A 22,812-nucleotide genomic window follows, 5' to 3' on the forward strand; every position below is an offset into this window, starting at 1 on the left:
AAAGTGTATACGACTTGTGTAGAGATTTGCTTGTAGAGATTGTATTTTAAAGCGTAGATTATCCTTGAAAATATGCTACCTTATATCAAGCTCATGTGAGAATTATGGTACCAAACACTTGAACCAAAAGTTTAGCCGATAGTTCACAAAAAATGCACTTGGAATGAATGATGGTTCCATGTATATATAATTGATTGAAAATACGAAGGTATATAAATCCAACAGTAACTAATAAACACTCTTCTCTATATATTATACAGGGTAAATATCATAAAAAAATCAATATACAATATGTGTTTATATGTTAAAGTCCCTTCAAAATTTTTTGCATGTTAAAGTCCCTTCACATGTGACATTTGAACAAAAAAATGACATAACTTATAAAAACAATATGAAATAGATTCTTTTTTTGTTTACGTATATATTTTTTCATCTATTTCACCATATATGCTCGTCTTTCTTCAAAATAATTCGCATTTCTCTTCGTCGCTTACTATTGATATATTTTTTTAACTATTGGTACATGAAATTATTTTTTTTTAATCCATCTAAAGGTCAATGGATAATATACATATATAAATTATCCATTTATTGCAGCTAAAGTAGCCAAATTATTCCAATTCCGGCACCCACTGCCCTTGTGGTTTTCAGTTTTCATATGTTTTGAATCAATTAAGTTTTCCCTTTTCTTTTTCCAATCGCTACTTAGCAACTCAAAATCAAAACTGTATTAAGTTATGAGCATTCTATCTCTATGCAAATCTAGACACCACTTTTGATTTTGCATTAAATAGTTGTGTTATAATTGCTTCATTCTTTGACTAATATTCTTATTCATGAAATGAACGGCATTACTTTTAGAGTTACATACATTTTTATGTATAGTTTTATTATTACATAAGTTAATGCAATTTCATAAAAGAAAAAAGTCAGTTTCATACTATGTTTATAAGTTATGTCACTTTTTGTTCAAATTTAACAAATGGAATGACTTTAACCATTGGAGAAGCTTACTTACGGCCAGGGGAGCCCCCCCCCCCCCCCCCGGCTTTTTCGTGTAGTAGTGTAAATTTAACCGTTTTTGTCTGAAATTTTTTATGCGTAGTGTAAATTTAGGTGTTTTCGGCCAAAAATTTGAGTCCGGCCCCCCATCATTTGTGAATTTTTTATACATTTTGAGTCCGGCTCCCCCGGTGTCTTAGTCCAAGCTTCGCCACTAACTTTAACGTTCAAAAAATTGTTAATTAAGGAACTTTAATGTACGTGCAAAAGCAGAAAGTATGTTGGTTTTTAATATACACCGGTTTGACTGAATCCTCTAGAAACGTCTTCATATTGGCTCCCCAGTTATGGATCGGACTGGTTGAATTGGCGAACCAAATCCGTAGTTGGATCCAATTTATATTTTTTTTCTTGTAAAATTTAATTTACTGATTCACTTAGTATTAAAAGGTTCCATAGTTTGTTATATCAAACTTGATTGATATTTTATTAAAGGGAAAATTCCTAAAATAGGTATTTGTGAAAACAAATTTCTAGTTTTAGGTACCATTTGTAAAAAATTCTAGAAATAGGTATTATAAATTAGTCGTGACGAGTAGTTTGTAGAAACCAATTAGAACTTGCCACATATCCTAAACTAACCGTAACGAGCACGTTCACTAATCAATTACTCGTCACGACTTAATAAGTTTCATGCCTCGTAATCAACACCCACGAGTAATTTATGAGTCCTTTAATCGCGACGAGTAGATCATAAGGTTAAACTAGTCGTGACGAGTTCGCTACTAATAAACTACTTGTGTAGGAAATGTAAACAGGATAAACTAGTCGTCACGACTAAAGGACTTATGAATTACTCGTGAGTGTTGATTACAAGGCATGAAACTTACTTAGTCGTTGCGAGTAAATGATTAGTGAACGTGCTCGTTACGGTTAGTTTAAGGACACGCGGCAAGTTTTAATTGGTTCTACAAACTACTCGTCACGACTAGTTTATAATACATATTTCTGGAATTTTTTGCAAATAATACCTAAAACTAGAAAGTTGTTTTTATAAATACTTATTTTGAGAATTTTCCCTTTATTAAAATTGTAAATTCACCCCAAAACATAAAAGTTATGTCTTATGTTACTCGTTTTTAAACCGGTCCAACAACGTAAGTCGGCCAATTTGATGACTAGTGAAAAAATTAACTATGATCATGCTGACTCAATTAAGTATGTATAATACTAATCAGCTGAGATTAAGAATAAGAATTATATTGTAATTAATTAAAAAATACAAATTTTCATGACTAAAAAGTTATTCTACACATTCACATGCTTGTATGTCCATGGTACGGGTCCAATTAATTGTACTTTGATTTTCATTACACAATTATAAGATTAAATTTATTTACAAATATTTATTAACAAATATGGAATAAAACCAGTTAAGTCTTCGAAAATATATGAATGCCCGACTCCATAGAATTAGTTAAATAAAAGAATTCATTGATCTTTGCATGATACAATTTCAATTGAGAAGGTATTGCGAATGAGTCGAAATATCAGAATCTTAAGCTATTACCTTATAGTAAATTAAGATTTATTAAGTAAATTAAGATTCCAAGTTTTAATTTCGATTTCAGTTTTTGAACTTTCGGACTTCAAATTGAATTTGATTTTTATGATTTTCAATTTGATTCGATTTGAAATTCGTATTCGAAATACATATGTAAATTTTATTTTATTATATGCAGATTAAATGGACAAAACATCAATGTACTCACGGGTCAAGTGTAACATACAAGGGACCATTTCTTGTCTAAACCACGCAATAAGAAGAAAAACAAGGTATTTTGGAACATCAAGATAAAATATCAAACCAATAAAGATAAACTCAAAGTTTACGACATTTGTTGTTCACCTTCTTACATCAACGATCGAAAATGGCACAATAAAATTAACTTAGCAAAAGTCCAATTCACGAGATTAGGTTTCTTAAAAATTCTTGAATAATACAACCAACAGACGCATATGACGAGCCACCCTCCATCAATGTGGATCTACTCTTCACACTCATTTCTTTCACTTTATTTTGTAACTTCATTATCCTCCATCACTCGTCTTATCCCACTTTCTATCTCCTCAGCTGCCACAACACCAACTATATTAGCCTTAGGAGTACACATGTCCTTTCTATAATCCAACTTTATCTCCACCGCCAATCCCAACTCCACCACCAATTGAAATGCATTCATCTGTTGTTCGGCATACACCGGCCATGTTGCTGACGATACGCCGAACCATATACTTTCCAACAAAGAGTTCCACCCACAGCAGGAGACGAACCCTCCCACTGCATTGTGAGCCAACACCGCTGTCTGTGGGGCCCACCCTATCACTTTCCCTATTCCACGTGTTTGTTCCATAAACCCTTCTGGCAGCACCACACTCGGATCCTCATACTCGCCAGGGACCCTTGACGTTTGATCTGACGGAGGTTGACGTAGGGACCATATAAACTGGTGTCCACTTTACTATAATCCACGTGTTATCTCTTTCACTTGGACCTCATCAAAACTTCCCATACTCCCAAAACACAAAAACACAACTGATGAAGGCGGTTGACTATCCAACCACCTAATGACGTCATTTCCAAAGGACTTTCTGGCATTAGAATCACCTTCTAGGTTGAGTATGGGCCCCACCGGATTAACTAGCGGGATGCTGATGTCAGCAGGCAATGACTCCATCGCGTGTATTTCCAGTTCCAAGAATGTATTAACCATGATTGCTTTGACCTCTCTAAGTTTCCGGATAGACCTCAAAACAAAATCCAGTCCTTCTTTAGTATGTACTAGACACCAAAAGGTTTTGGTTGGCCGAGGGTTGGCAAAACTTGGAATCGATATCACGGTATCCAAGTTGCTCAGCTCAAGAACGTCTTCATTCATATCATCACAGAGTGTTTGAATATAAAATTTAAATCCAAGAAAAGCAGCATCAGAAGTGAAGAACATATAGGTTGGAACATTAAACTCTTTGGCCACATCTATCATTCAAGTGCAAAACATGTCAATGACAAACCCCATAACCAGTCTCGAACCCGATTGACTTATCATGTCAGCCACAACATTTTTAACATATTTGCATTGACTAGGGATGAATTCACTAAAGAAAGATAAGGGAGATTTTGGATCAATTGATGGGGTTTCATCTTGAGGGAGTTGAATGAAAGATATGCGATCATCCATGGTGTTTTTAGCTAATGAATCGATGTAGGTGGTGATAACCCGGCCAGAATTCGAGCCGGGTGGTTTTATGACAAGGACAGTTATGGCGATATGCTGATCGCGCGATTCACAAGTAATTTCGCGATCTGGATGGTGGGCATGTAACACCCACAAAATTTCGGTCCAAATTTGACAAGTTTATAAAGATAAAGGAATAAAAATATTTATGAGATAAGTAATGGGAAGAAATGTGAGAAAGAAAACAAAAGCATATTATATTAAGGAAATAAGGAAACTTCATCCCACATGGAAAGTAGGAAAGAAATGAAAGCACTTTATAAGGAGGAGATTTCCATGGAAATGTTCTCATGCGGCTAACCACTCACACTAGTCTTAGAGGAGGGTGCGAAGCACCCGACGCGCACACGTACTGACATGAACTAGGACACGGACTCAGACTCGGGCGATGGGCGTAATCTGGCGTTTTGATGGCGCACTTTGCACTTCGCACGCTTGCATCGCCGCGAGCCGCATAAGGGTCGCTTTAGTATTTTTGAACTATGATCGAGATGTGACGAGCTACCAAAGACCAAGGACTGAAATGAAAATTTAGTTTCTTCGCGCGACGCGAAGAAAACGGATAATGAAACTTCGCGCTACGCGAAGTAGCTGTAAAGTAACTCCGTCCGGTGCTGACACGTGTCACCATGTGTCAACACGTGGCATGTCTGGTGGGTCACTCAGCAAACCTATGAGTCTACTTCGCGCGACGCAAAACAATTAAATATTAATGGCGGTTAAGTTTGTCTTTCGTGCGACGCGAAGAAGCACGATTTTTGTCTATAAATAGGCAGCCATGGGATGAAGTCTCAATCACACATCACACTCACATAACCTCGATTTACGTTAGTTGTCTAGAAGTACGTGCAAGTAGAAGTGCTGCCCACGTGAAGTTTAAGCATTTCATATAGACAAGCCATACAAGGTAGGGGTTCTGCCCGATTATTTTATTATATATGGCTTGGACTGTCACACCCCGACCAAAGGCGGCGGAATATGCCGAGGTGTAACGATTGTCCATAAGCACATGACACTAATTAAAGTGACAATATTTAATAAACTCATTTCATTTCACAACATCGAAAATGTCACATAAAATAACCATAAACAAGATATCACAAAATATGGCAAATTTGATATTGTTCATTTTTACTAATATCCTAAGGTCTTTGATCTCGTTTTCTTCACAATCATAATTCAACCAAGATGCAAACCTGCAACATTTCATAAAATAAAGTTTGTCAACACAAAGGTTGGTGAGCAATTCATAAGTTTAATCATATTAGTATATAATAAAGATAGCCACAAAACTTGCATACGAAACGATAAATAAAAGTGGTAATTTTGATAAATAGATATCGCTAAACACATTAGCGACACCTAGCTATAAGGGGATGCCAAATAGTCTAGGATTTTATAGTTATCGTTAATTGCATTACGTTAACGACACCTTGCTATAAGGGGATGCCAAATAGTCTAGGATTTTATAGTTCCACCAACCAAAAGCGATAAACACATAGGCATATAAGCATAGAACACCAAATCGAGCAATTATTTAGGTAAAGTATACAACTACGTTTGTGGTTTAAGATTCAAATATAAAGCATTTTGTTGAATAAGTATGAAATGTCACCCCCAAAATAAAAGATGGAAAATGGGGTATGAAGTACTCACCTTCAAGTAGTAAACTTGAAAGATGATAATTTGGAGATTTGTTGGAACGACGAGTTTAACGCACAATGCCTAAAAAGAAAAGAAGTCTTGAATTTAGAAAGGTTGTCTTGAAGGTCTTTAAACAAAATAAATGTTGAGAAATGTAAATAATTAAAGTTCAAGGTTTTAAAATGTAACTATTTAAGAATTTATAATAATAACCCTTTAAAAATGTAAGTTTGCTCGAAACCGGGTTAAAGTATCTAACCTTAATATTTACTCAATCTATGTTAAGTAATAAGGTGGATAAAATGCAAGAATGCAAATCCCTTTGGAATAAAGATACTAAAACTGGTTTTTTTTATCGAGTGTTCGGGTTGTCGATTCGGGTCTTGATAATTGGTCAAACCCAAAGTCAACTTTCCAAAATATTGAATGTTATGAGATAACTCAATAAAATTTAATAAGACTATAACCAAGTATGTAGTTCCATTGTTTTAGAACTAACAACGCACGTTAAGCGAGTGTTCGGTTTTGTCGGTCCAAACTTTGTTATGAGATCAAGTTGGATCCAACATTTCCAAGTACTTAAGAAAATATTCAAAAATCAATTTGTAACTATTTTTAAAGAAATATACAAGTCTTGATGGCTAAAAAAACACACTTGTGTGTCTTAAGCGAGTAAGAATCAGTTTGGTTTCCACATGTCCAACCACTAAAGAACTTGTATAATAATGTACAAATAAAAAAAATACTTTAAGTTTTGCAACCAAAAGTTAACAATAAAGTCTTTAAACAAATGTTCGGTTTTCGGTTCGGATCGTGTTTCGGGTTAAGACCGAGGTAAGATTCTTACCACCCATAACCATAGAATTTGTAAAAATGATTTTAGAAACTTAGATCTAACAATAAGCATGTATAAACAATTATTTAACAAAACTAGTAACAAAGTTCGGTTTACGGTTTAGAGCTATTTACGGTTAAACCGAAGCATAGACTCTTAAAAACCCATAACCATGGAACTTGTAAACATGACCAACAAACTAAAATAAGCAAGATTAATATGTATGAACAAGTTATATAGATGTATATATATCAAGGACACGAAGTCCTCCATGAAGCCTTGCCTTATGAGGTCCGAAACCTCACCGACCGGAATCGGAGAAGTAACTACCAAAGGTAAACAAGGGGTGTATATTATATATGTGTTGCACAACCATAAACAAGTATTAATAAGGCTACATAAACTAATTAAGATGAAAGACTAAAAACCTTCAAGAACACTTAAGAAGATAACCTTGAATCTTTGATGTTTGAGAGAGTTTTTTTTTTTTTTGGAGTTGTAGCAAGGGAAAATGAAGAGGAAAGGTGGTGTATATATAGGGTAATGTTGGTGGTCAAATATGGGTGTGAGACACAAGAGTTTTCATGCAAAATGGATCAAGACAAAAACACAAAACAAAAAAAAATAATAATAATAAAAAAAATAAATAAATAAATAAAAATAAAGGTAGGATGTTTTCAAGACCCAACAAGTGTGAAACAATATTGTAATATAAATCCATCATTTTGATCATAACATAAGCTTCGGTTTACAAATCGGGTCGGTTTACATAATAAACAAATACAAAAACGAATACAAACAAGACCCGAAATTGACGAATGTCACATGGACCCTAGTCGGGGGGTATAGTCTATGTACCTTGATCATATAAATAAGTGAAATATACCTTTCATAACATAAGATTATAGATGAAATATTATTCTTTATTTTATATAAAGATATTTCTTATGAAAAAAGAAATTTGTTATAAATGTTTCTTCATGAAGAAGAAACGTCGCGTATGTTTTATAAAAGAAATGAATATCAAGGTAAAGATTATGCAAATAGACTAAAGGTCTAAAGCTAAATCATAGATCTAGTTATTTATAAAATGTTATTCTCGTATTATAGGTCCGAGATACAGGTCAAGCATTTTTCAGTGAGATATATTGAATACAACAAAAGGTGAATACGTCTAACCTTTTTTGGAATATTTTTTACGACGTGAATACGTCTAAATATATTATCCTTTTAAAGATATTTACTATTTAAACTGTGGACTGTTATCCATATGTAAAAGAGTTATGAAAGTATTTGCATGAGGGTTGGCTCAAATCCTCTAAAACGTTTTGATACAAGGTAGTACAAAACACTCAGGCTAAAATATACATGTGTATAGATCCTTACATATATGTACTGTAGTGGGCATACTACAGACATACTAACCATGAGGCAAGTGACTATCTCTAGGGCGAGTGAAGTCCAATTATGTGGTTTGTGCGTATGTTTAGTTCTGATGAGATGGGATTGAGACCCACTGAGTTGTTGAATGCTATTGGTGTTGTGTCATAACGATTTGTGAAAACATTTTATCGAGTCAGCGTGTTCACTAGCATATAGCTGGCGTATTTTTAAATTGTTTTCAGGTAATCAGGATTAAGGTATAGTGGTGAACATGCCAGTGGAGATAGAATATCACTAGGTATAGAATGCAGCTGGTGGCTCAGCTAATTTTGCAATGATGCATATTTAAAACTTGTTTTTAAACAAGAAATTTTGAAAAATAAACAAGGGTATTTAATTCCCTGTGTTATAAAAGTGGATATTTTAAATTAACATTTTCCGCTGCAAACTTTGATAAATTGACATAATTGGTACCAATTATGAGTCACACGCCTAGACTCGAAGGCGGGGTGTGACAGGACATGATATGACCAATCCCGGGGGAAGGGATGAATATTAGCTCTACAACTGTATTTGCCATGTTTTGGTTCATGAATGGTTTCTTTGGAATCGAGTCTTATGCTTATCTACCTCAAGGACCATTTTGTACATCACATTAATGGCGTCCAAATATAGGTCATGAATGGTCACATACCTCACTACTTGAAGAAACACTAACCGGACCCCGGGCAGATTACTGGTAACCTGGGGGTTGGATAGCTGTTTCCCACGAGGGGTTAGACCCTTGGAAGATGGTTCTTCTGATAACCTGTAAAACAGACACCGTGAGCTCGTCACTGAGAAGGGGGGGGGGTTCCTCCTTGTGACCACCCTCCGGCGTGAGAATCAGACTAGATTGCTCTTTAAATATAAAAGTATATTAAGAGATTGCTAGAGCAGATATCAGGTATATTATGATGATAATATGATAATGTAATGTGTTGAGATGATCATACCATTTGGGGTATTTATAGCCGAAGGTAGGTTTCCAAGGAGGTATGGCCGGCTGCAACAGTGTTCCTGTTCATCAACAGTAGCCTACGCACGTGCCCTGCTGGTAGTTGGTGGGTAGGCAGCGGCTGATAGTGACCATGCCTGCTGTATACTATTCCCTTTCCACCAACTGCCGGCTACGCACGTGGTATGACAGTAGTTGGTGAGTAGGCAGCGGCTAATAGTGATACAGTACAGGAGCATGCTGCTCGCCATACTGTATCAGTGAGCTGTCGTATCTCTGATCAGATCTTTCGCCCATACCTCGTCAGGTACAGTAAAAGGTCATTCAGTATACAGACTGGCTTATTTGGGCGGGAGTATTCCCCCTCCCGCCTCTGTGCGGGATTGCTCCCGGCTTTGCTCATTCCTTCAGGTGACACTGAATGATCGAGAGCTAAGTACCTAGTGCGTGTAGCCATGCTGCGCGGGTGGCCTTCCCTCATGGCTTGTATCCGAGGCTGCGGGAACAGGCGGAGTCCTTCACCATGGGAGGCATTTCCTGCGGGAACAGCTTGCGTACTGCGCGTAAGGACATCACGTCTCTGAGCATGGTTGGTCCTGCGGATCCAGTTGGTCTCTGCGCAGACGTCCCTGTTTAAGGTGAGTCTTGCGGGACCAACTGGGCTCTGCTGGGACCTACCTCTTCAAGTCCCCCCAGTCCAATGTTCTTCTCATGCGTGTTTAATAAAGTGAGGTGAACTTTTGGACTTGAGCAAAGGGTTTTGAAAAGGGTTTTGTAAGGTTTTCCATGGGGATTCTTTCCGCGGAAGTCCTTGTCACTTGCAGAAATGCCCGAGTTTCCTGCTTGGTCTTTGGGTATGATGCGGGTAGGTCTGTAACCTCCTCGCAAGTCAGGAGCATTGAGTCCCAGTTGTATGTATTTTCCATGAGGTTTTGGTAGTTTTGAACATAGTGATCAATTATGTTAAAACCATCAATTCCATCTTGGAACTTCCAACAACGTAGTTCTCGACGTTCCCGCTATGCGGGGATGTTATTTCCGTTTCCGCAAGCATTGCCCAGAAGATCCTTCTTGGTTTCAATTCCCAGCGGAGCGCTAGGTATGTGAAGGGTTTTGCCTTGACACTGTACCTGCGCTCGTCTTACGGTTACTTTACTTCCAAGGTATTCCTGGCGTCAATTCCCTGCGGGTGCTAGGTATGTGGAGGGTTTTGCCTTTACACTGTACCCGCACCCGTCTTGTAGTTACTTGGTTGCCGAGGAATACTTGGCTTCAATTCCCTGCGGGTGCTAGGTATGTGAAGGGTTTTGCCTTAACACTGTACCCGCGGCCGTCTTACGGTTACTTGTTCGCCAAGATTTTCTTGGCTTCAGTTCCCTGCGGGTGCTAGGTATGTGAAGGGTTTTGCCTTTACACTGTACCCGCACCCGGCTTATGGTTACTTGTTTGCCAAGGTACTTGGCTTCAATTCCCTGCGGGTGCTAGGTATGTGAAGGGTTTTGCCTTTACACTGTACCCGCGCCCGGCTTATGGTTACTTGTTTGCCAAGGTAAGGGGTATTTTCCCGCTTTTTAATATTTTCGAATTTTGAATTTTGAAATTCGAAGAGTTGGTGAAAAGATAAGAACAGTCCAAACCTCTGAAACGTCGTGCGACGGTTTCTTCTGACTGTGTCAGGACGTGCAGGAAGTTATGGTGACGTGACAGAACATGGTCATTCCAGACGCTTTTTCAGGCGCGTGGGCGTGATTTTTTGGGCGCGTGGCCGCGAAATTACTGGCACACGTCCTTTCAACAGCTGTTGCCAGCTTGCTTTTTGCCACGTGTCATAGTTTCATTGCACCTTCGATTTCTCTCTCCTCCGCATTAAATTCACCGCATTAATTGCGATTACTATATAAAGGGGGAGAGGGTTATTTGTAATCCATACTTTTCACTCTTCTCTTCATCTTTAAGGCGATTTCCGGCGAATACTCTTTTATTCAATCGAGCATTCTCTCGAAATCGTTCTCTTCTTCCTCTTCAAGATGTCTTCTCGTGATGCTGAGGCTATAGCTGACGACAGGGGTACTGCTGGCGAGTGCCAGTGTGCTCTGCCCGGCGATCAGTACCGGTATGTTGTCAGGAAGTTCATGCTCGATCATCTCGAGCCTGAGTTTCCTGAATCCCACCAGACCGTGTACGATGCCCCCAGAGGCAAGATCGGGGTTTATGCTGCATTTTTTGTCTATGGGAATCTTAGATTTCCATTGACTAAATTTGTTTACCGTGTCCTTGAGAGGCACGGTGTACATTTGACCGAGCTGCACCCCATGGCGATCGCCAAGATTCGCCATTTTGAGTGGGTGTGCCGGATTTTGGGCATCGAGCCCCATGTGGACCGCCTGATGACCTTCTATACCTGGAGGTGCATCCAGGGGTGGTACACCCTGACGACCCATATTAAGGGTCTGAAGATTTGCGACACCGAGCGCAGTCTTCGCACGTGGAAGCAGGAATTCTTCTATATTTCTGCCCGCGCCATCCCCCTTGCCATGAAGTTTAAAAATGGCCAAGCGATACCGAGCCTTCACGCCCCCAATTACCAGGAGGCGGAATGGTTTTCGAAAATATCCCGGGTCCAATCTCCGGTTTACCGGTTTGCGGAATCCGGGATGGTTATGTTAGGGATGAGCCGGGTGTGGAAAGATGCGTCTCAGGTTCCCATCCTTCTCGAATACGGTTTGAACTCTATTCCCTATGGTATGTCTTGTCTTTCTTTTTGATACAAGTTTGTCTTCTAACTGTTTCTTTTCTTTCAGAGGGAAATAATTTGGAGTCGCTTCTGTTCCCGCGGGAAACCGACGGTCCCGCGCGGATGGGTACTCGTGCTCTGGACGAGGGCGAGTTGCCCATCCTGGAGCAAACGGCGGATCGTTTTGTGGAGGTCTATCCGCTGGGCCACGAGATCCTGAGCCACCGGCGGCCAGGTAAGGCGATATTCTTTCCTCAACCCCTTAATGCTGTACCCGCTGTTGGAATTCTTGACCTGTCTTCTGAGGAATCCTCAGATGCTCCTCCATTGGTGCGGAAGAAGAAGGCTGCTGCCGGCGTGAAGGGGAAGGAGAAGGCCTCCACAGCTGATCCAGTGGTTCTATCTGACTCGGAGTCAGATAGTGAAGAGGTGGCGGGGAAGCCCGGTGGTGAGAAGACCACTGTTCCGGAGGCTACGACCGTTACCTCCGGAGAACCAACGAAGACGACGGTGACCGGTACCAAGAGGCCGGCTCCATCGGGTTCCTCCCCGCCCGTCCGTACGTTCAGGGTCAAGAAAACCCGTAAGTACAATCATAGTTGTCTTTGTGGATTTATTACTTCATAAATTTATCTTAACACTTTCTTCTTTGTGCAGGCGTGGATGTTGACGCATTCCGGGGTGAACCGCAGGGGAGTATCTCCCCGCCAATGACGGTAGGCTCGGTCAGCCTTCCTGAGGCGTCGACCCAGGCGCCTGCGCCTGCATCCGCTGGTCCAGTTGCTCATTCCTTTGAGCCAACTGTTCCGGCAGTGATGACGTCACCGCCGGCTGTGAGTGCGATTTTTACAGCATCCTTCACAGAGCCGGCGGTTACTGCTGCTGCTTACAAGGCGGCGACCACGGCGGCGACCACAACGGTGACCACGGCGGCTGCCACCATGCCCGCGCCACCGGCATCGATGGCCGGACCATCAGGTACGCGCAGGGCTTCCCGCCGATCTTTGCCACCTTCCCGTCTGCCTGACCTGTTGGATGGATTTCCTTTAGGTTCAGGTGATGGGTTTGGCGGCTATCGGCCTGTCATTGACCCTACAGGTGCGTAGGGTTCCTTTCTTTTTCCCTTGTTTTGTATCATCTTTTCCTTACTGCCTTAGTTTCTTTTGCAGTGTCGGATTCCAATGAAGTGTATGTTCCGCGATGGAACATACGCCGAGGAACAACCCTTCGTACCCCTGTGGAGTGCGTGGACTGGGCTCGCCACGCTGCTCCTCATGGTGCGTTGGGGGAAGCCATGGCTAGCTACCAGGAGGGTAGGCTAACCAATGAGCTTCGGGTTCTCCAAGCCCGGATGCAGCCGCGCGTCGAGCTGCTTTGTCGTGAAAACGACAAGTTGAAAGCAGCTCGTGCCAAGGACGTATCTGAGGCGCGTGCTCTTCGGGAGGAGAACCAACAGCTGGCGGCAGCTGCCGCCGACAAGGAGAAGGCCTTCAAGGCCCTCGAGGTTGAAGTTCAGGCGCGACTCGAGGCCCGCTCCAAGGCTGCCCAAGCTGTGAATGAACAGCTTCGGCTGGCCAGGGAGACTGCGCGAAACGCAACCGAGAGGGCTGCCAAGGCTGAAGCCGTTGCTGAGCATTTGCGTGTGGAGAATGAGGAGCTCAAGGCCAAATTAGAGGCTCTCCAACGCGCTCATGATGCCTTGGCAATGGAAGATGCCAAGAAACTCCAGGAAATCCTGGACCAGAGGGGGGTGCTTGACCACACCGAGCGGAAACTTAAGGGCGTCGAAGAGGCTGCCGCAAAGGAAGTTTTACTTGCCAACCTTAACAAGAGCGAAGCCGAACGCGCCCATAACGAAGCTCAAGCTGCCCTCCAATGGCTTCTTCGAGAAGCGTTGCCTCAGGTATGTTTAGTTTTATCTTCACGCTTTTCTTTTGTAAGGTTCTAATACTTGTGTTTTCTTTGTAGGTTGTGCGTCGGGTCTTTTCAGAGACCTCTTACGATGATGCTATGACCGCAGCCCTCAACGCTTCTCATGAGGATGGGGAAAAGGCCGGCTTCCTGCTTGGTCTAGGGTTTGTTGAGAAAGGCGTCCCGCCTTCCAACTTCCCTTTGTTCGATGCGGATACCGAAGCCATTTATGACCAAGCATTGAACCAATACGCCGCCTTCCCGCATCCAGTAGTGGAAAAGGTGGACGAAGTAGCTGCGGCTGATGATGGGTTAGCTGTCCTCAAAGCGTTCCTCGAACCACCCCGTTCTTCTGACGGAGCGGGTCCAAGTGGAAGCGGCCCTGAAGCTTGATCCTGAAGATCCCTTCCCATTGCTAAGAGACTTGTATAGTTTTATTCTTTTAGGCGGGTAGTTACCCGGCCATTCTTGTAATATATTCTTGAAATATTAATCTTTTTGCGTATAAGATTGTTATTTCCTTCTTTGGGTTCCTTGCTTTATAAACTTATGACTTGCATACTTAGTTTAAATTAGCAATTTTCCAAGTGTTTAGAATAAGAACCTTTGAACGTGGTTGATAATGGGTTAAAGTTTCGCTTCCTCCTTCGTGATTGTGCGGGTAGAACCGTCACTTGCACTTGGTAGGATGGCTAAACTTCAACTTTTATCTGACCTGCGTGTAGGTTTTCCTTTTCGAAATTTCTAAGGCATTAAGATAAGTTAACCTTTGAACGTGGTTGATAATGGACTAAAGTTTTCGCTTCCTCTTTCGTGATTGTGCGGGTAGAACCGTCACTTGCACTTAGCAGGATGGCAAAACTTTACCCTTATCTGACCTGCGTGTAGGTTTTCCTCACCTTTTGAGGATAAGTTAACCTTTGAACGTGGTTGATAACAGGAAGTTTTGCTTCCTCTTTCGTGATTGTGCGGGTAGAACCGTCACTTGCACTTAGCAGGATGGCAAAACTTTACCCTTATCTGACCTGCGTGTAGGTTTTTCTCATCTTTTGAGGATAAGTGAACCTTTGAACGTGGTTGATAGTAGGTGTGAAGTTTTGCTTCCTCTTTCGTGATTGTGCGGGTAGAACCGTCACTTGCACTTAGTAGGATGGCAAAACTTTACCCATATCTGACCTGCGTGTAGGTTTTCCTTATCCTTTTTAAGAATTTTGTTTTGAACCGTTCGACGCGCGGTTGTCGATAGGTTAGTGTTCATTTTCCTTTCATGATTCATGCGGATAGACCGGCACTTTCATTTAATGGGATAATTGAACTCCTCCTTCAACTGACCTGCGTGAAGGTTTGCCACGTTATTGGGTTCGTGCGGGTAAGACCGCCTTCCCACGCAACGACTTCACGTAATGTGAATGCCGTTACCAGTGTTGCATAGTTTAACCGTTCGACGCGCGGTTGTTGATAGGTTATTATTCAGTTTCCTTTAATGATTCATGCGGATAGACCGGCACTTTCATTTTTGGGTGCTGAACTTTTTCCCAAACTAACCTGCGTGAAGGTTTGTCACGTTATTGGGTTCGTGCGGGTAGGACCGCCTTCCCATGCAATGACTTCACGTAATTATGCGGTGAAAACCGGCATATTAGTGTTCAGAAAAGTATGAATGTAAAATCATCAGCTTCGATGTTCTTAAAGAGAATCATTTCCATTAGAAGTGGCTCTTGGCCTTTTCTTTACAAATTGGAATTGATTTACATGCAGACTGTGTAAATGAGCTCCCTTCCATGTTGGGATGGGAGTGCCATCGAGCCGATACGCACCTGGTTCGGGATCTCGTTCTTTACGCAGCATGTAGTCTCGATTTTGAAGCTGGAATTGATTCGTGTTTTCCCCAGCTGGGGTTCTACACGCACCCGCCTGCTCAGCCTTTATTATGCCACGAGGTGCGCGAGCGTCCCATCTCTGACAAATGCTTCGACCATATCTTTTACATCTATGCATTCTTCAGTGTTGTGGCCCTTTGTCTTGTGAAAGTCACAGTATTTGCTCCGATCAGCATCGTGACGATGTCGGATTATTGGAGGCTTTGGCCATGGGAGCTCTTCAGTGGCGAATATCTCAGTGACGCTTTTGGTGAGTGGCGTCCATCTGGAGTTCCGGTGCGACTGTACATTATCCCTTCCGCCCAACCGATGTTGCAAGCCGGATGAGGTGTCAAAGTTTACCCTTGACTGCCAAATGCCTAGCTTTCGTTTTTTATTTAGTCGGGCGGTGAGGACGTTGTCTTCTCTCGTCATCTGGGTGTAGAGGTTTGTGCTCTGTGGGAGATCTCTACCCAGTTGCTTCTCTGTTTCCGCATAGCGTTTTGCTGCTGTCATGATGCCATCTTTACCCGTTAGGGTGCGGATGAGCTCTGGGTCATGTGCGCCCTGGATGAAGGCAGCGCGAACAAGATCTTCGCTGATATTGCCCAAACTTAGCTTCTTTGAGTTGAAGCGAGTGATGAAGTTTGGCAGAGATTCATCTTCCTCTCGTATGCATTTGAGGATTGTCCATTGCTCCTCGGTATACTTTCGTTGCTAGCTGAAGTGTTGGCTAAACTTCTGTTGGAAGTCTGCCCAGTCGTAGATGTGGTTGACCGGTAGACGATCGAACCATGCTCTAGCAGCCCCAACCAGCGTCATTTGGAACATGTAACACCACGTGGGTTCCGTCCAATTGCTGACGGTTGCCCCTGCTATGAACCTGTTCAAATGATCGTCTGGATCAGATATACCGTCATATGTGCCTATGTTGGGCATTTGTTTGGCACTCTTTGGGGCGATTGCTTCAGCAATGTCCCTTGCAAATTTGGACGTTCCTGCATTTGCAACGTTTGGTCTGAACGTTTTAGAGAAGTCTCGTAGACTTCCACCTGTGCTTTTTGGTTTGAAGGCTTGTCCAAAATGCCTTTTCGGTTGGGATTCCGTTTCCTTACGCTTCCCTTTTGCCCTATGGCGAGGGTTCGCGTCGGAGTCGGATTCCTCCGAATCATCCTCCCAGTATTCGAATTCATCGGCCTGTTGCACGGAACGCAAGCGTTCGTCCAACTCAGCCTGGAATTCCTTTTGTCGTGCCTCCGCCCATGCCTTAACTTTATCGAGAGTCTGGCGGGGGAGTCTTCGTTTCTCAAACTGGGTATCGGTGGATCCCAGTAGGCGATCATTTACTGCACTTGCCCCAGCTTTGGTAAGTGGGGTAGTGTTCGTAAAATTTACTTCACTTGCCCCGGCTCCGGTAGTCGGGGTAGTGTTCGTAAAAACTGTGTTGCCGGTGTTCATCCCAGTAGCTGGGGTTGTGGTTACCGGAATTTCTCTAACCATCTTTGTAGAAGTTTGAAAAAACTGGAGAAAAATAAAGTTCTAGCTTTATGCACGGATGGACCATCATCATTTCACATCACATGATTTTCCCACCATATAAATGTAACCCAAGTGATGAAGTTAAAACAAAAAGAGAATTAGCCCACAACTTGAAAAAGGGAATTACATTTTAAAGGGAAATTTCCCAAACGAGCCTATTTTGACCAAGTTTTTTCTTATTATATCCTAAGACCAAACCAAATCCCAAAAGTAGCATAACTATTCCGTTGGATCCGACATAAACCGTTCCTGATCTGACGAATTTGCCAACCTATCCTGATGCGCCACGATGCAGGCCGCTATTTTCTGACTTGGTCCAATCTTTTAAGTTTTCTATAGGACTGCTATTTCTGACGGCCCTAAGTCCTTTTGTCATAGCACCGTCCCTGTTATGAGTCAATAAAGTCCAAGGGTCTTAGCTATAATTTTCAAAAGCAGGACTAGATGTGTCAATATTGTATCAGCTGCTATAGTGTTTTTGTTAATCTGTTAATGGGCTAGTGACAGTTAATGAGATCATCGATCAGTTGAGCTTTCTTGTTTCTTTCTTTCTCTCTAGTTCTGCACGTATCAATCCGGAGGGTTCCCCCTCACACTAAGGAGGGTACACCTGATGGCCTAAGTTCCATCAAAGTCTTTTGTCCACCCCTAATGTGTTTTTAAACTAGATCAATTAATAATAAACTGACCGCTTTACGAGTATGTTGTTTGACCAATTAAATCGTTTTAGAAATCGAATAACATTAAAATCAGTGTAGTACTTTTACAAATATAGAAAATATGTACGAAAAAGAATCTAATTTCTAACTTATACTAATAAAAGAAAATAATAAGGATCATGTGGCAGTCTCACATTCATTCTTGGAAAAATCTCTTTCTCATTCATCATAGCTATCTATGGGTTATGGAGCAAAACTATTTTGGCAAATGAGTTATCATTTTCTTTATAATTCTCTAATCTCATTCGTTGTAACTATCCATGGGTCATGGGCCAAATAATTTTGTCAAATGGGTTATAATTTTCTTTCTAATTCTCTAATTTCTCGTCTTATTTATCCTATTTATTCATGAGTCATTGGTCAAATTAATATTGACAAATGAATTATAATTTCACTTCTAATTCTTTAATCTCTCATCTCGTTTATCATAACTATCTGTTTAATAGGTCAAGACAATTTTGACAAATGTTTTATATAAAGAGTTTTTTTTAGAATTTGTATATTTGTGATTCTAGATTTCTTATTATTTGTACTATATATTTATTTTCTTTTTATCTTTAATTTTGTTCATTTTTTTTCGAATATTGGTCCTTATTTATTTTTATTATTTAAAATCTTGTGTAATACACAAGTTCAAAAACTAGTATACCCATAAATCAAAACTAAGAAATTAGTAACTATATATACAATTATAATAATCTATATTCATTAATATTATAGAAAGACAAAACTATTAATTTAAAACTGTTTATAAATTATAATTTAGATAAAATACCAAAATAATAAATGAAAAATATGATTGAAAGGACATATGACGAAAAAAGACAAAATCTTTAAAAAATGGCAAAGCGACAACTTTTGATACTGTTCAATGCAATAAGGTCCATTGATTTTTAACGGTAGATGATTCATGCCAAAACCTGTGTTTTTGGGCTGAATCGATTAAAATTCGATCTTTCTAACATTGGAAATATTATGTGCACACCATCTGCTCGATTAAATGCCTGTGTGAGTAATTGAGTATATATGTGAGGTTATTTTATTTTGGGACTTTGATCTGTGTTAATTTACATATTGATATATTTGTGCATTGTCATTGTTATCGTGTGTTTGTGGTGACATATTGATATGTGATAGTATTTTGGGTATAATTTCTTAAGCTCACTCCTACATACTACTGCATATAAGACCATGACTGAATATATCGAGATTTTGCTGACAAAGAATCTAAGTTGAGTACTGGGACCAAAGACCACCCGGTTTATTTCAAATTGGTCCAGGTTTCGGATTTTTCCAGTTCAGGTTTTTGATTATGTTTGGGTTACCTGTTAATGACAGTCAAGGAGTCTAATGCATATATAAAGTTGTTAATTTTGATTTCATCTAATGCAGTATGATATTAGGTGGCAGGCGATGTTTGTGTTGGAGATCATTGCTTGTAGATGGTTTGATGTGGTAACTAGGAAGTTTATAGTACTGAAAACATAAGCGCAAACTTGGTGCCCCGTTCTAACCCGTGACACGCCCGACCCAACATGCTTGTTTTGCTAGTTTTAAATAATAATCCTTCGATTTTTAAACCGTGATCTACCTACTCTTTTTCGTTACAAGTATCCTTTGCTTATATTTCTAGAACCGCAGGGAAACTTTATTCTATGATCATCAGGCTACGTTTGATAAGATATAACCGCACTTTCGATGGTTAGATTTTCATTAAGACGATCCTTATTATAAGGGTACATGGACAATACTGAAAACGAGACTTCAAATTAGTCAAAAGAAAAAAAAACAAAAAGAAGTACAAATCAAGAGTTGCCACTTACAAAATCTTGAATAAGATGGCCAACTGAAGCATATGACGAACCCCCTTTCACCACTACGGATATGCTCTTCTCACTCATTGCGTTCACTTTTGCTCTAACCTCTTTATTCTCCATCAACCGTCTTATACCACTTTCTATCTCCTCACTTGTCACAATAACTGTATTAGCTATAGGATTAGACAAATCCACCACATAATCCAACTTTATCTCCACCGCTAAGCCTAACTCCACCACCATTTTAAACGCATTCATATGTTGTTCGGCATACATCGGCCAAGTTGCTGACGGTACGCCGAACCATAAACTCTCCAACAATGAGTTCCACCCACAGTGTGACACAAACCCTCCCACTGCACCATGACCTAACACCGCCGTTTGTGGGGCCCACCCAATCACTTTTCCTATTCCACGTGTTCGCTCCAAAAACCCTTCTGGTAGTACCTCACTCGGATCCTTGTAATCGCTCGGGACCCTTGATGTTTGATCTGACGGAGGTCGACGTAGGGACCACACGAAACGGTAGCCACTCTGCTCTAAACCACGTGCTATCTCCTTCACTTGGACCTCATTAAAACTTCCCATACTCCCGAAACACAATAACACAACCGACAAAGGCGGTTGATTATCCAACCACTTAAGGACATCACCATCAAATGGTTTCCCGACACCAGACCCACCTTCTAGGTTGAGTATAGGTCCTACCGGATACACTGGCGAGATGCTGATGTCAGCAGACAACGACTCCATAGCGTGTGTTTCTAGTTCCAAGAATGTATTAACCATGATTGCTTTGACCTCTCTAAGTTTCCGCACCACCCCCAAAAGAACGTCCAGTCCCTCTCTAGTCTTGACACGACTCCAGAACACTTTGGTGGGAACCGGCTTCACAAAACCTGGAACCGATACCTCAGTATCCGAGTTGCTCAGCTCAATAAAAAAGTCTTTGCTTAGATCATCATTAATTGTCCCGATATAAAATAGAAAAGCAAGAAAAGAAGCATTAGAAGTGAAGAACACGTAGGTTGGAACATTAAACTCATTAGCCACATCTATCATGCTGGTGCAAAACATGTCAATGACAAACCCAACAATCCGACCCGAACCTGATGCACTTGTCATGTCCGCCACAATATTTCTGACATATGTGCAGTGACTTGGGATGAATTTTGTAAAGAAAGACATGGGAGATTTGGGGTCAAAAATTGATGGGTTTCATCTTGAGGGAGTTGAATGAAGGATATGCGATCATCCATGGTATTTTTAGCTAATGATTCTATGTAGGCAGTGATAGCCGAGTCATAATTCGGGCCGGGAGGTTTGATGACAAGGACGGTTATGGCGAGACGCTGATCACGATTCACAAGTAATTTTGCGATCTCGACGGTCGACATGATATGACCAAGCCCTGGGCAAGGGGTGAATATCAGTTTTGCAACTGCAGTCTCCATATTTGTTTAATTGTTTCGGTCAGTCTCTTATATTTATAAACCATTTCTTGTAGATGATACCAATTTACTGATGTCATTGTGTTGTTGGCGTGAATCAAGTTGACCATTTCATATTAGCGCCTAAAAATAGAGACCAAGAGATCAGGATCATCTTCAATCTGCACCAACAAAAAAAACAAAAAGCCAGCTGGGACCATTCTTCATTTCACATGTTTTATATAAGAGGCCAATTGATCATTGATGTCAGAAGCACATGAAAGATTTTAGAAACATCAAAAGTATAACCTTTGGTGTGTATGTTATAACTGTTCGTAAGCTTTTGCTTATTTTTGTACCACTAAAATAAGTTAGAGCCATTCTTGGTTGTATAGTAAAACTGTTTTTATGAGAAAGGTTCCAATTTTGGAATTCGTTTGACGCCCCCCCAAATTTGTTGAGTGGACCTTGGGTCGAATTGATGCACATATATATACTTTATATGCCTATTTTTATAACTTTACAAATTGATAGTGTGTTGTACCTCTTCGTATGATTGACGATGTGCGTGTAATTTATTTTTCAAAATGGTTAAACTTCAATAATCTCCAATTTAATGAAAGAGTTTTATGTAATGAGAATCTCCAAGTGAGAGCGTTTAACGTATAAAAACCCAACTGGAATCATTAATTTCCAGAGGTATATAATCATTGTGATACACTTTTGATGCGTGTTAACTGTTAAATGTTAATTAAAGATTTACATCCAATCGAATCTCTAAACAGCGGCGAATTCTAATTCTTGTTATTGTGTGTTTGTGGTGACATATTGATATGTTATTGTATTTTCGGTATAGATTCTTAAGCTCACTCCTACACACTGCTGTATATAAGACAATGACTACCATATCAACATTTTGCTGACAAAGAATATAAGTTGTTACCGGGACCAAAGACCACCCGATTAGGTTCAAATTGCTCAAGGTTTCAAGTTTTCTCGGTTCAGGCTTTCGATTATGTTCAGGTTACATGTGATTAGCTCACCTCTAATTACTCGAGTCAAGGAGTTTGATGCATGTAAAGTTGTTAATAATTTTAATCATCTATTCTTTATAATTTCACTTTCAACCCAAATACCCATACGATTTTTTAACGGTCATAACTTTTTCATACGTTAATATTTTTTTTTAAAAAAAAAATGCATCATAAAAACGAGCATTTAATTTTCTTTAATTTGAGTATGATATTGTCATAGTTTCTTTTTAGTTAAAAAAACAAAATTTTACGTATAGGCAGTTGTCGTTCGGTTTTGATGGTTTTAAATTAAACCATGAGCCAAGCTATTAGTAACGGTTTTTGGCATTGTTGTTGAGACTGGACCGGACCGGCCGGTCGAACCGGTCCGACCGGGATTCGGTCCACCGACTGGTCCGGTGCTATATATTCGCTCGCCTACAAGGGAACCGTCCGGTCCAAACCGGTTTTGACCGGTCGGACCGGAAAACCGGACCGGTTGAACCGGTTTTCAATGAAAAAAATATTTTTTTATTTGAAAAATCATATTTCAAGCATGACCCGTCTTTTTTTGACCGAATTTGTTAGGCCGGTCAGACCGGTTCAACCGCCGAATTTGTTAGGCCGGTCCGA

The 22,812-nt window shown here is 40.6% G+C and overlaps 2 pseudogenes; both read right to left on the reverse strand.

Moving 5' to 3' along the window:
* Positions 1-2,907: 2,907 nt before the first annotated feature.
* LOC143601292 (anthocyanidin 3-O-glucosyltransferase 2-like) lies at positions 2,908-4,657 on the reverse strand (annotated as a pseudogene).
* Positions 4,658-19,724: 15,067 nt separating this feature from the next.
* On the reverse strand, positions 19,725-21,192 carry LOC143601289 (anthocyanidin 3-O-glucosyltransferase 2 pseudogene; annotated as a pseudogene).
* Between the last annotated feature and the right edge of the window lie 1,620 nt (positions 21,193-22,812).

This window comes from Bidens hawaiensis, unplaced genomic scaffold (assembly GCF_021521415.1).
Source record: "Bidens hawaiensis isolate Kalapana, Puna unplaced genomic scaffold, B.hawaiensis_p1.1 tig00056008_1, whole genome shotgun sequence".
Classification (NCBI taxonomy): domain Eukaryota; kingdom Viridiplantae; phylum Streptophyta; class Magnoliopsida; order Asterales; family Asteraceae; genus Bidens; species Bidens hawaiensis.